The sequence below is a fragment of the Peromyscus eremicus genome, chromosome 17 (genome assembly GCF_949786415.1).
Source record: "Peromyscus eremicus chromosome 17, PerEre_H2_v1, whole genome shotgun sequence".
In the NCBI taxonomy this organism is placed as follows: domain Eukaryota; kingdom Metazoa; phylum Chordata; class Mammalia; order Rodentia; family Cricetidae; genus Peromyscus; species Peromyscus eremicus.
In genome coordinates, this window is record NC_081433.1 from 2,872,299 (window position 1) to 2,886,844 (window position 14,546).

Below are 14,546 nucleotides of genomic sequence, written 5' to 3' on the forward strand. Positions count from 1 at the left end.
ATATATATATATATATATATATATATATATATATATATATATATATACCACAAGCTTTAATACTTACAACTTCACTATGAGATAATTTTGGACATCACGAAACTGATGGAGCAATTAAATAGCTTCCTGGGACTATTCAGCAAGTAGGGAGAAGCCAGACAGTCCTGCTACATACTCAACTGTAAACCTTTGCCACACTCCAGTCTTATCTCTAGTGAACTTCTGAGTTTTGCCAGATCATCTTCTGCAAGAAAGTTTATCAAAAATTTCCCAAGGAAATGGAATAAATAGAATAATTCATGCAATTCATGTACTATAGCATAAGTAAAATACTCTTTCTTGTAGAAAAAATGATTGTCTAGTAGATTGTTTAAAAATCTATATAATATTACTAACTCTCAATGGCCAATTTGTCACAGGGTTCTGTGTGTGGAAATTGACTCTTGTGTGATCTGTGGTCTCTGATGGGTCATTCACACAAGATAGGTCTGTATGTCTTAGCCTCAAAAGGTTGATTCTTGAAGATAAAAAAGGCGTAGAGAGCCAAAACTGTGGATAAGGGGAAAGAGGTATTATTTCATAAGGTAGGCTCAATCGTCATGCATAAAGATTTATAATAGGCAGCAGAGAAGTAGGAGAATAGTAGACCTCACAGAAGGGTGCTGCCCATGGGAAAAGGGATCAGGATCCTGTGTGATATTTGCCTCAGCATTCAACACATGGCGGCCAGGGTATATATCAGCATGGTCAAATATGGAGAAATTAGAGGAATCTCTATGAACAGACGCATAGAGTGACAATAAGATAGAAAGCAAGTGAGTGGGGTCAGGGAGTGAGTTGACAGAAAAACTGTGCTAAGCTAGGCTCTGTGGCCTGATGAATTGCCACAGGAAAACTATTTAATCTCCCTGTCTTAGTTTAATAATGTTCAGATCTAAGTGGAGGGCTCTCCTTGACTCCAGAGACAATTGGAGACAACATCCTGGGCTCTTGATACACAGTCAGTGAGAGTGGAAGGTGGTGGTATTACTGGTTCTAAATTTCTTTGTACAAAGTCAACACAGTATGGATTATCTCCCTCACCTTTCCACTCCCCTGGGTCCTCAAACAAAGCTATTGCTTACTAGAGGTAGAAAGACTCCTTCAGATAAAACAGTTCTTTATTGATTTTGTGTGTGATGGAGCAAAAGAAAGTAGGAATTTTTGTCCTGTTTTATGAAAACAAATATGCTCTCAGTCCTAAATTCCCTCCTCCATTGTTCTTAGATTAATAGACAAGCTCATACAGGAGAAGAAATAGAGCAGCTTCCATCCTAGTTTGCACATAGCATTTTCTTAGAAAACTCAAGTTTGTAGTCAGTCTGGTGGCTCTGGGTCATTGCTGCTTTCTGATATTTCCCAAGGGATGCAACTACCAAGGAGCTGTACTTTCAGCCAGGCTGGTAGAATAACATCCTGTGCCCTCAGATGTGTATGATCCTGTCTTTGATCCTAAGTCCACTGACAGAGGAAGAGCTGTCATAGATTATACTCAATGCATGGAGCCAGAAGGAAGTAGCTGGTTAAAAAAAAGAGAAGGGTCTAAATCTATTTTTGCTGCCCATGAGGCATTCCCTGTAACGGTCCAGGAGATGTTAAAAGGGTGGTGTGCAGACTTGCTCAAATTACATGGGGACTTCAGTATTCTCCACACATTCATCAATATCCAACACAATCCAACCTGGATTTCACAGACATTATCGCAGCACCCAGGCAGAAAATTCTATGTTTCCCTCAGCAAAAAGCAGTGAAATAGTTTTTGACAGCTTTGAAAGTAAAATCTCCAAGAAGAAAATTTCAGAAAATGTTTGGAGGTGGGTTTTAGGGGTAGTAAATGTTGGTACTGGCTCTGGTTTTCAAACAGGTGAGGTTTTCCAGTATTTCCAGCTATCCTGTTGATAGCTTTTAATTTCAGTATTAACTGTAAAGAAAGCACTACAAATATTCTGGGGAAAGGTTTTCTGGCCAACTAGTAGCAAATCCATCACACAGTCACAGGCTGCAATAAGATCCAACATAACTACATATATGACTCTGTCTCTCCCAGAACTATCCCAGCAGGCATTGAACTTTTCCATGGCACCAGTGTACCTATTCCCTCTCATCCAGCCAACTCCCCAAAATGAAGTGTTGAAATTAATTAGACTTGTATTCCTGATGCTTTCTTGTTTATTATTTCTATTTTAAAATGAAATGACATTGCAACCCTGTTCTTAGGTTTCAGGTCCCCTTCTATTAATAAAGCATACCATTCAGTTTTTATTTTTGAGTTTTTTTAGCAAATAAGTCTGACCCAAATTATTTCAAATGAAAATAATACAACTTAACAGAAAAACATGCGGCACTTTCACAGAGGTGTGTTACAGTTAAGAAACTGTGTCAAAGCCGCACACACACAGAAAGATGAAATGGTAACAAAACAGAGGGAGGGGCAGGGAGCATCCACCCACACACACCTGGACTGTGTCATCTTCACAGTGACAGGTTTTCTGTCCACCTCCTCCACCCCACAGTCTACACTTTGGAGCTGGGCAGGATGGAAGTGAAAACACAGGAACTTACTGGGTTCACTCTTTTGTTCCCCAACCCCTGGCCAAAAAAAAAAAAAAAAAAAGAACAGATAATTTCATTATACTGCCAGTAATAAACTGGGCATCACCAGTTCCCCCATCAAAATTACCATCTCCTTCCAGTTCAAGGTGGGCAGAATTATAAGCCATCAGTTTTCCTGTTATGGCAGGTGGACACTTAAAAATGATTGATCCAACTACCAAGAACAGTAAGAAGAACAGCAGGCAAAGGGCACAGAGGTACTGACAGCCTGTCAGGAAAGAAACAAAAAGAAAGAGCACATCTTCTGTGACAGTTAAAATTGATTGTCAATTTGACAGGGTCAAAAATCACCCAGAAGACAAACCTCCAGGTATTTTTGTGAGGAAGTTTCTCGATTGGGTTAGTCGAGGTAGGAAGATCAACTCTAATTGTGATAGCACTACTCTATGGGCTGGGACCTAGACTAGATAAAAGAGGAATAGCGAGCTGACAACCAGTACGAATCTGCAACTGCATGTTGACTGCAGATGCAATGTGTCCTCTCACTTCTTCTAACATACCTTCTCCACCATGAGGGTCTGTGCAGAGTCAAAGCCAACCCATCCTTGTGACTTATCTTAGGTTAAGTCACAAGGAAAAGGAAAAGTAGTTATTCAGTCTCCAGTGACATCAACTCAAATATTAAAATCTTCTGTACGGTGGCTCTTTCAAGTACACTGAGGAAACAATCCTGTGCCCTGAGGAAAACACAACTCTTACCTTATGGTTTCATCTCCATTAAGGATCTCCTTTCTACCTTCCTAAATAACCTTACCATTTCCTACAATAGCCTGTTTTTTTCTTTCTTCCATCAACATCCTTCTTACTCAATCCTACTCAATGACTTACATAGTCTATTTGAAAATGTATTCATGCCATTTAATTGCTTTTTGTTCATTCTGCTCCAACACCAAAAGCATTCTTGGATTTCTTGGCATTTCCAACCTCGATACACATAATTGCCTACAAAATTGCTACCAAATACAATGAATTGGAAAGCTATTGAGTATTCGCCAACATCCATTAGGTCTAATTATCTGGAATACAATGAGATTGTTCATAGAATCACAGAGTTCTGAATGGTTAACTCACTAAAGTCTAAACTACTGCTGACTGGCATGTGCTGTGATTGGCTTCACTATGGCCCTGGACAGAGTAACCCTCTGCAACATTGAGAGCAAGTTCTCTGCTCAAAGCACACTATTTCTACTTCTGTCCTTAATATCATCCTGATGTGCAAAGAGACAAAATATAGGGACTTCGTGGTCCCAAGCTGAGGACAGATGGATACTATGAGCAGTCTGAATGTTTGTGAATGAAACCCATGTGTTAATAATTGTCAAGATGTTTGCGTGAGTCCTTACTTCCTTCCATGTAATAGTTTCCCCCATTCATGGTCTATCATGGGTATTTACTAAGACAAGTTCCTGGTTTCAGAATATCCCCTCACTCCCATGTGCACGGAAAAGGGCAGAGTTGCATTGTGTTAAATGTGTGTTTGGGAAAACACTGGACACACCTAATAAGGTATATTTAGATCATTGTAGGAGGAAATGCTGCCTCTTGCTAGGCCAGTCCATTTCTGGAGCATTTTGGTGCCCTGCTGTTCAAATGGGAAACAATTGGGGTCAAACTGAAGGAAGCTGGTCACAGACATTTAGCTCGTTTGTTTTCACACCATAAGAGCAGCTTCCTCTTTCAAGGACTTCACCCAAGCATGTCCTCAGATGATCAAACATTTTCTGCTCTTTGGAAAACAGAAGAGAAGACCAGAAAGCTAGACCAAGAAAAACACCTCAACCATAAGATGGCAGGGCACCCTGGAGTTTCAACATCTGCTTTGCCTTTAAGTAGTATACCTTGAAATCAATCTTGGACCTTGCTGGATGTAATCCAACAATAAATACACCTCAGCGGTATATTGGTAATGAAAGAGGATCAGTTAAGCCTCAATTTTATTCTTCCTTGTAACATTAACTATGAAAATTCTCCCAAAGTTTTGTGATCTAAGGAAGGTATGTCCCTTAGTAGGTGCTCAGTAGCTCTCCTGTCCTTTCCCTACATGTATTGATGAGGCATCAGGACCAAAGAAGCAACCTAACCAACTACAACAACATCAGTCAACAATAACTGGAGCCTTCCACCAACACCAAAAAGAACTTGATTGCTCTCTAGAAGGATGCCTGATGGTTCTACAGTAAGCATTTCATAGCCATGCTAAAATCCATATTATTAGGCTAACATAACATCTTAGTGTGTAAAAGTGTTTGCCACGTAAGCCTGGAACTTGAGTTGGATACCCAGGTGATCTCAAGATTTACACTGTAGCCTCTGTCCCTATGTGTGTGTCTGTGTATGTGTCTCTATCTCTGTCTCTGTGTCTCTCTCTGTCACACACACACACACACACACACACACACACACACACAAAACTATATTATTTATTTTCATACTGGAAACCTCTGGACACTATAGAGAATATACTGAGACCTAGAAAAGTCTAAGGATCTGCCAAAGATTACAGCAACAAAGAAAAACAGGAGCCAGGATCTCTTAGTAAACTTGGCTGTGGGTCAGTTAAGGTACAAAGAAGGAGTATATCAAAAAGGAAAGTAGCCCATCTCTACCTAGCGTGCCCTTTGCCATCCACACATGGGGATGTGCCAGAGCATGGTCTGGTTATGGGTAACTCCACAGCTGTCTAATGAATCAAAGGCCCACATGCAGAACTCAGCCCTCAGAAACACTATGTGATGTGGTTTTGGGCATCTTTGCTTGAGGACACTAGGTTTATAAAATAAGGGCAAGATCATGCAAGAGACCAAGAGTAGTGTTTTCATATGTGACAAACATCGTCTTGTAAGAAAAAGACAGGATTTTCTTCTTGTCTTGAAGAAGAACAGTTCCCCATTTTCAGCTGACTTAGATTTCTAGTAAATGATAATGTAGTTTCAGAGCTCAGGTCCTCACACTTTGTCATGGTTACAGCTACTTTAGCTCTCTCTTTTGTGCTTGACAGAAGTACTTATCAGAGAATATTCCAGGGGGCACTGAGCACAAACGAGGTGAGAGACAGGTGCAAGAATATGACACTGTCCACTCAGACCAGAAAACGCAGCAATGATGACATGGTCTCTTGGCTTCTCAAGGAGAAGTAGCCACTCAGAGACCAGAGAAGGACTTCACTATGGAAGTCCATAAATGAACCTGCAAAAACATCCAGAACAACTTCTGATTTACCTGGAAGGCACCTCTGTCCTACTCCATGATGCCAAGGATGAAAGCAAAGCTTTTGAAAGGGGCTCAGGGTGGTCTGATTAACCCATCACTATAGTTATTGAAGGATCCTGTCCTGACCAAATCTTCACCATTATTCTAAAGAATCAGAGATCCACTTTGGGACACATTCAACACTCTATCTCCAAATCTAGAGATTCAGCCAACAAGAACAACTGAGTCTGTACTGAGCATGTGTGGACTTCATTTTCTTGTCATTATTCCCTAAGTAACATAGTATAATAGCCACACAACACATGGTGTTTTTAGTGTATTGTGTATGGTAGTGTTATTTGCATATATATGTATGTATGTATATGTATATAATTTGCACATGTATATGAAAATTCTATAATATTTAACATGAAGGACTTCAGCATATTTAGATTTTTGATCCTAAGGAAGACAGGATGGTGGCTTGAAGCCAGTCCCTTAAGATATAAAGGAACATCACCCTGAGATATCCATAATTTACCCATGTTACATGCTATGTCCTCCATTGCCAAGTCAGGGACAAGATTCATCTACTGAAAACACAGCATATGCACTCACATGCCTCCAACTATTGGAAAAGAATCAATGATCATTCTGTCTTCCTACATGTTGCTCCATACCTCTGGAACATGACTTCAACCCAAGGGACTGACTTCTTACAGAAATTGCCTGAGAATCTATTGACTAGAGTCCTGTACCAATTGTTTTCTTTAAATGGCAGAGTCACCCAGAATTAATTTGGAGCTTTTGAACTCTTGAGACAAATCAAATCTTATATTCTTTTTACTACTCGCAAAAATAGCAGTTTTAAATATATCTGTGAAAGTGATGTTTTTTCAGTAATCATGATAAGAATAAAAGGGTACATATCACTCCATATAATCCCCAGGAAGACAGAAAACATCACATGAGTCCAGACTGTGCAAGGAGGAAGGATTTGTGAAGAAGAGTTAGAGAGATGGAGAATGACCAGCCTTCTGTTCCAGTCCCACAGAAGGAAAAACAGGGAGTGAGGAGAACGAGTGGTGAGGGCCTGGGCTCTACTTAACCCCAAGGCACCAATAATGAAGCACATATTTTTTTTCTGGACCTTAATTCATTGAGCCATGCCCTTCCTTTGAAGATCCCTGCCATCCTGATGTTTGGAGATTAGGAACCAGGAGCGAGTACAGAGGGAGACCCTTCACTTCAAGTTGCCACATTCATTGTGCTTACAGCAGCAGCTCTACATCCGACTAAGTTACATACCCAATAAAGAGAGACACAAAACAAAGGTGGGTTGTCTGTTGTTCAGCCAGAATCCCCAAACACAAATGCCCTAAGGACCCCTTGGAGATTCAGGGGGCAATTGCAATCAACCACCCTTGAACTCAGCCAGTTGGTAAAATCTGCCCTGCTGGAGATCTGCCCTGAGAACCCATGTTACCACAGCTGACAAAGAATGGTCAATAATGGCACAACCACTGGAAATCCACATTGTCCCATTGTCACCATGCACAGCCACTGGAAACCCACATTGCCTCATCATTACCACACACAGCCACTGGAAATCCACATTGCCTCATCATCACCACACACAGCCACTGGAAACCCACATTGCCTCATCATCACCACACACAGCCACTGGAAACCCACATTGCCTCATCATCACCACACACAGCCACTGGAAACCCACATTGCCCCATCGTTACCACACAATACTTCTCCAAGGACTGTCTGGAGCAATGAGGAGACATACCTGTCTGTGTTCTGTAGCCTATTGAACATGCTATGGCTTCCACATGCTAAACAGACACTGGACTGTGGTCAGACCCAATGCTCTCTAACATACTGCATCTATATGGTCAGACTGATCTCCATCTCACCTGATCTCAAGTCTGTTGACAGAGATAGAGCTTACAATTGGGAACCTGGGGTTTCAGTGGACTGAAGACTCTAAGGACAAAGAATTTAGTTGGGTGACAGTTTATCCCTTTTATTATGTCATGAATCCGTGTATAAATATGCAGATGGGGTTGGGGGAATAGCTCAGGCAGTAAAGTGCTGGCTTTGTAAGCATGAGGCCCTGAGTTCCAGGCCCAGAACATATAGAAAAGTCCAGGTGTGGTGGCGTATACTTGTTAATTTCAGTTCAGAGGCATAAAAATGGGCAGATCTTGGAGCTCAATAATCAGCCAGTCTAATCGACTTGTCAGTTTTCATGGTAGTAAGAGACTTTGCCTCAAGAAACAGCATGGATGGCTGCTGAGGAATAATAACATTCAAGCTGTCCTCTGGCCTCCACATACATGTACACATATGTACCCACATGTATTCATATACTCATGCACATACACACAATACATATATGGTATAATGTATATGTACATATATTATATAAATAGATACATTTGAATGGCAGTGTCCATAGTTAGCATCACAGAGAATGGAAATCAAGTTATTGTTATCATTTTTATCTGAGACTTCTGAATACTTATGGGATTTTCACATTTTTTGTGCAGTATTTTTAATACACTTAAATATCCCCTCACACATTTGAATAGAAAATGAAATGCTGGCTCTCACATGCTGTGTACACAGACATCCTTCACAAGCTAAAGATCAAAGTACTCATGCTCCTCTGTATATCCCCTATATTGTACTTTCCTCTTTTGGTGCTGATGTGTGAATACAGGGAGATCAACACATCTCCAGCCTTACTAATCTATAGAAGTGTTTTATGCATGTGACAATGTGACCTTGTGTTCTTTCTGCCATTTCTGCTAAACTGAACTCTTTGAAACTTAAAAACACTCAAGAATTCCACTTGTAAAAATATCCATGGATTTGAAGTTAGTAGAAAAAAAAATGACAGAGTTCTATAATTAGCAGGAGAGAGCCTTTTCTTACCACCGTGTTCCTGACGAAAACAAAACCAGGAAGCCCCTACCTAAGCAAAGGCAGCCAGTCTCTGAAGGTACTGGAAATTATTCTATTCAACACAGACACTTATCATTCAGGAAAGTGTGAGAATCCTTGATTGGCAAAACAAGCTGGTTCCCTTGGTCAAGAGTAATGTGGAAATGCAAATGCCTTCATCTGCCATTTTCTGCTTGGTTTTGTGTTATAGCAATCATCAGGGAAGCAACTGAGTTTTTAGCCAGTTTTTTTTTTTTTTCACTTTCAGACTCCTTAAGGGAAATGGGGAAAAAAGTACAAAGACAAGAATAAAAACTTGGTCCAACATGCAGGATTTTAAGACATCCAGGTGAATATAATTAGTACTCTTGCATTCAATCATTCACTGGTTCATTCCTTAGTTGATTACTGAATGTCTACGACAGCCTGCAGTCACTATTCCAGAAGCTAATTATTAGTTGTTTTAAATTATATCTGTAGTAATGTCCCTTACACAAGTAAGTGTTCACAATGGAATGTAAGTGACTGACATAATAAATAAGCTTTTTGAGGAAATAGAACAGTGAGGTGAAGGACTAGGGTGTCGTGGAAATAAGAGGATTTGATACTTGAGCCTGAGTTTGACATCAAGCAAGAGGAAGCCATGGACTATCCAAGTAGAGACGTGAGGGACAATTCCTAAAGCATGGGCCCCTGTGGGTTTGATAGTCATGCCAACTAAGTACATGGTCCCAAAGGGGGGTAGGAAAGGAGTCAGCTCTTGAAAGGGCCTATATACCAAGGTGAATGGAGTTTGGATCTTTATAAAGAGGAAGTATGGTTGGACAGTTCCATGACGAGAAAAACAGAGGCTACACCTTCACTTTTGCTAAGGAAGCTGTCATTTTGGAAGTGACATTTAAGCAAAAATCAAAAAAGAATGAACTAAGGTTTACAAAATGAACATGGGAAAGAGTAGCCCGGCAGAAGGGACCACCGTGGTGGAGAAAAGTGTGACCAGGCAGAGGAGACCATGTGGGCAGAAGGTTGGGGGTAGAGAAGCATGACATGCATTTGAAGATTAGGAAAAGATCATCAGTTTATTCGGGTTGATACAATAAAGCACCACTAACTAGGCGGCTCTAAGCAACACAGACAGCATGTTTCCATGGCCCAGAGGCTTATAACCCAACATAGATCTGTAATATGACCATCTTCCCTCAGATGCACAGTAGAATCCTTCCTGGACGTGTCCTCGTTTGTGGTGATACCTTCCAACATTTTTTCCCTTGTTTGCTATTCCATGGTTGTCTGAATCTGCTTTTTGTGGATATAATGACTTATATCCACCAAAAGATTGTTTTGAAGTAAGATTACATTCACAGGTTAGGACTTCAGCATATATTCAGGAAGAGAGAAGACATAATTCAAGCCACCAGAGGGGACAAAATGTAAGGAGTGAGAAAGTAGAGATTGGAGTTTTGGTTTGTAAGATGAGTGGTATCCAGGACCTTGTAGCATTTGGCAAAGATTAAGATTTTTAAGTCCTTATATATGGGAGTAACATCATACTACTTACATTTTAAAATGTTTCTCTAAATACTATGGACAGGCAAATGTGATTAGAAGCAAGAACAATTATCAAGTTTTGAGGGTACTACAGTGGTTTAGATAAGGCTACCTACATATAACATTAATCCAAGTTTCCAGAAAAAATATAACTTAAAATTTTATATGATAGATACATCTATTAAAATGTAATACTTATTTTTTAATTGAAGTAATTATGGCAAGCTCCTGTGTAGTAAAATGACTGCCTAGAACACAACTGATTTAAGCTGATACCATGTGTTCTCACAGTGAAAAAAGTTGATTGGCTTTGTTCATCTGGGGTAATAGCTGAGTCCTTTCAAAGATTACAAATTTCAAAAATAGATTATCATCTTAAAGAGTTCTTGGGGTAGGGAATGATAGTGATAAATTATAACAAGAAATCCACAGAGTCTGTATAAAGGGCAAAGAATTTATTAAAGGGAAAAACTCACTGTACAGAACAGAATTGACACAGGTTCTAGAACACTGTTCTGGCTGCCTCGATCAGTCCCACCTCCAAGTCCCATGGGAAGTAAAGAGAGAGAGAGATGCCTATGCACATCTCAGGTCTTAAGGGTCGCTGAGAGGCCATGCCTCTGGATAGAACCGCTATCCACTACAATAAGTGACCTTGTAAAATAAAGGAGTTTGAGCTAAGGCAAATGTGGTTATTGTAGTCTCAGACTATTGACTGGGTCAAAACCACAGGTATCAAGATCAAGCCTATTTCCAAGTATTATGTCTCTATAGTGAACAAATTAACTCCTATAAGGGCTCAGTAAAAAAGTTTAGGTACATAATCTTGGGGTCACAGATCCTGTAGTACACACCACATTTATTTACAGAGACCAGAAATCACATAGTTCTTGAAGCTTATCCTCACCCTCAACCTCATTTCAACCATTAGAAAATTCTTCTTGGACATCCAGTGTCCCCAGTGAGTCTCTATGTCTTCCAATCTGAGGAATTTGTTTGTTTGTTTTGGGTCCAACTTGAACATGGGGTTATATTTCATCATTAGAAGCAACTATTGTAACCAGTTGGCATCTGACCGGCCCTGATTGGCTTTGCCTGGTCTTATTTAATAAGGGGATTCAATTTTAGAGCTGGCAGTGCTGATGGAATTGGATCAAACAACAGGGAAGAGAAAGCTTTTAAAAGTCAAACTTTGCCAAAAAGGTGAAGCCCAATGGCTAATTGACAACATGTTCATGATGCATGGCTGCTTTATATGGTATGCTGCCACCACAACTAAAACTCAACACACCAAATACCAAAAGGATGACAAAAGAGTACTCACCAGCAGCAATTTTGACTCTGCACATGAAAGTCATGATTCTAATGCTTTGAAATGCAGCTTCTTTGAGCCAAAATTACAGCTCAGAAAGTCAATGTTTTCAACATAGCACTACAGAATTAAAATTTCAGTAATTACCAAGTCCTAGCTATTCCATGAGCACTCAGGATTTACACATTAGTGAGAAGGCAAGCATCCTTGGCAGGCTTCTTAATCCAAACAGCTCTTAAAAGCTACAAGTTGATGTTCAGAGTCTTTAAGCCTACTGTCTAATTTTGCTTGAAAACATTTTTTAGATGTTTTTTTCTATTACAGGGACAAGTTTGTTCAGGGTTTCTATTTCTTTACTTGTAAGTCAAATTTATAACCCTTACTATGTAATATCCAAACATCTCAAACTCTGATTTTCCCTGTGGGCCACACTTTTAGAACACACTTCACTATGCATGAGATCTTCTTAAAGATGTTGTAAGATATATGTCCAAGTTATGAAGTCTGGACACAGCCTCAGAGTGCTGTATGATTAACAAGGTCTCAATGGTAGGCATGCTGTTGTCGAGCACACCAATTTGAAAAGTAGTATGACTGAGCATGCCTGGACTTCTCCAAACTTGTTCTTCATCCTGTACCCATCTTCCAGACAACAGCAGACAGGGGTACATGTGTCAGTCACATGCCAATGTTGCTCTGTATTCTCATACCCATCCCTCCCACAGACATTGCCCCCCAAGTTTTGTATCCTACAGACCCATTCCTGGGCATTAAAGTCCTATACATCTGGGCTGTTTCTCTACAGATTATTGAATGTGTACACTGTATCTCATTTTACTCATCCAAACCTGTGTTGTAATACTTTTTATCTAATCATTCTTTTATTTCACCAATTTCTCCTCCTTGAGTTCCCTCTGCCTATTCTAAACAAATCATCTTCTGAAACACATCTCTGTATCATTTTTCATTACTTTATTATCATTCCTTCCATCCTGATTTCTACCTCTCTCCTTCATACTGAAGACTCTCACCCTTGTCAACCACAACACAGTTTGGATCCTCCTTGAAACCTATTTCTCTATCACAAACAGCAGAAAGGATACTATCCTCTTAGGACTCTCGTAGTATATACTGATACCATTTTTCGGCCCTCTCTAGATCTGGTGAAATGTCGAACCTAGGCTTTGTTATGATTCTCTGTTTAAAGCTTACTACCAAGGAGATTAAATGATTTAGTTGATTTCACAAGAAAATATGTTCTTCACATTAAAATTAATATAAAAATTTAAAACATTATCCATATTAATCAGTATCCTTGACTCAAACAATTTGTTCTAAAATTTAAAAATAAATTGCTAATACCCATTAAACTTGATCAAATTAACACAAGAATAGTTGGAAACATGAGGTCGTGATTTTCAACAAGTATACTCATGAATATTTCACTTCAAAGCTTTACATTTCCATAATCAAATTAATATGAGTCATTACCACTCGTGAAGTCCTATGACACAAGTTGGCTTGGATTGAAGGTCAGTACACCCTGTATACCAAAGCACTTCTGGTACAGGTTCAGTGGGACCCACCATATCTCGGTCACAGGTGGGAAGGACAAGAAAGAGCAAAACTAACTTCTACTACTGAGTTTTCATGGTACTGTGGATGACTGAGGATTCTGCCTCACCCTGTTCAACCCCACAATGGGTCTGCAAAAACAATTGATTTGTGGCCTGTTTCAGGGTGGCATTCTTTTACCAGGGAAAGAACAGTGTAAGTTTCTGGAAAGAATGGTAGAAGGTGGCCTTTTAAAGACTAGTAAGCAATAAGATTGAAAACATGTGGCCAAATCTAGTGCCCAAAGAATTCATTCCAGCACTGTATTTGCAATGGGTCCTTGAACTCTGTACTGTGTTTTTACACAAGGTTGTTCATTTGATTTCCTCAGTATTCTGGAAAAGGTCAAGAAAAATAGAATTCTCTCACACATAGAGGTGTAGATAACTTGCATGTTTAGTCTAAGACAACACAAATAAAAGCAGAATTCAGCTCAAGACCCTGTCTTGATAGGGATTCAACTGTCTCCATAGGGATTTGTGGCTTGGACATTTACCTTTAGGTACGAATTCCCCAGAGTAACTCACCCAAGTGTCTGTTGCCTTTCCACTCTACTACAACACCTGTGGACCTTGGAGTGTGCACCACATGCAGGCTCCAAGGGTCACTCTGGCTTTTTCAAAGCATGTCCAGCCATAGCATTGTCAACTCAAATCTCACCAGTGGTTTGAGTATAACCAAACTCTGACGTTCCACTGGGCTAGGGTGAAAGTGTTTTGACTTGAGATGACATCTTCTATATCCCCTACTGATGTTCAATCTGCCTAATTTTTTCACGCTGTTTTCCAATTTGTTTAAATCTCACCCAGTAAAAGGAATTAGGAGACTCATGATGATGACTCTAATGAAAAGTCTTATACACATGAGCAGAGAAGGAACAGTGACATCGGCCGCAGAGGGGCTGGAAGAACTGCTTTCACTGCCAGGGGACATTAATGGCAATCTCACTAGGGTGGCATTTGCTTTTCATCAGAAAGCAGATTCCTCTGCCTCCATAGGGATTTGTGGCTTGGACATCTACCTTTAGATAAGAAATCTCCGAAGCAAAGATGCTAAAGGAAGAGAGATGAGGCCGTGGGCCACCACTGTCTCCTGGATAGACATTGCCCTGAATGGAGGACAGGCTCGGATTTTCCAGACAGCTGTGCACAACCAAAAACCAGCAAGTAAAATTTGGGATGAGCATTGAGAACCTGAATGACACCTTCCTTTCACATTGTTCCTTATCCATATTTAGATGTTTTTTCTTTCATCTGCTTCCTCTAAACACGTC